Source organism: Octopus bimaculoides, chromosome 24, assembly GCF_001194135.2.
Source record: "Octopus bimaculoides isolate UCB-OBI-ISO-001 chromosome 24, ASM119413v2, whole genome shotgun sequence".
NCBI lineage: Eukaryota > Metazoa > Mollusca > Cephalopoda > Octopoda > Octopodidae > Octopus > Octopus bimaculoides.
This window is the reverse complement of record NC_069004.1, coordinates 19396108-19397433: the sequence shown is the minus strand read 5'-3', so window position 1 is coordinate 19397433 and position 1326 is coordinate 19396108.

Genomic DNA, 1326 nt, shown 5'->3' with positions numbered 1-1326 from the left:
TGCACACAAGTACATACATACACAGTATTATGAATGAATATAAAAAGAGTGCACTATATACACTTGTGATGAAAATGTATATATTTGCTTAAATGGAAATGCATAGCGTCTGCTAAAATGTGTTTATGCATAGTAACTGAAGGTTCTTTTCCATACCCAGGTTGCACACAATTCACCTCGGGCGGAAACAAATTGAGTTAATCAGTAGAAAGTATTAAACCAGATGACTGGCTTTGATGCTGGTAAGCGTTATGGCAGCTTTAATCCTGTATAGCTTTTGTCAAAGATGTTCCATATACTATATAGAAAGGACCATATTTTCAAATATGGAATTCCATACAAAAAAAGTATGAAGTGTGATTTTAAAGTGTTTGGCTGCTATTTCTAGCAGACTGAGTGACTATATAAAGGTTTCTTCATCAGTTCTGACTGTACTGAAAGTAAATGAGACCTGACAAGGACCTTTATCACCACCAATGGCCACATGTTGATTACGTTCCATGCCTTTACAAAGAAAATTGAGTGAAACTAGGGTCTTGACCAAAACATATAGTTACCAAACAAAGATCTTTAACTTAGGCATGCTATTGGTTCTACAGGGTGACCACAAAGTCTGGGTACATGGGGGATTAACACATACTTTAAGAAATTATTATTTCTTATATTTAATTGTTAATGTTATGATTTTATTTACTCCATGTACCCACATGGGGATTAACACATACTTTAAGAAATCTTTATTTCTTATATTTAATTGTTTATGTTATGATTTTATTTACTCCATGTACCCAGACTTTATTAACTCCATGTACCCAGACCCTGTATATAATGGGGAAAAACTCTGAGAAATGACAATAATGGAATAACAGTTAATCTTAATAAAATATAATATACATAACTCTAAAACATGTCTTGAGTACATTTGTTTGCAACTCAAATTTACAAATACAACACATACATTTGTACATACACACACAAACATTTTTGAAACATACATATTTTGTTTCCTAGATGAAAGAGTACTCTACACATGTTATAGAGTATAATTATTTGTATGAAGCTTGATTCATTGCATTCCAGTGTCACACCACATGACCTGGAATGACCAATGAAAACAATGTATGTTCCATCTGTTTGTGTGTAGAATCACATTTTTTTACCATTGCTGAGCAAAATGACAACCAAGAAACGCTGAATAGTGAGTGATATTGTGAATAACCAGCTTTGTATATGTAAAATATATGTGTGTGTGTGTATGTGTGTGTGTGCACACGTGTGTGTGTGTGTGTGTGCATGCATACATATATATATATATATATATATATA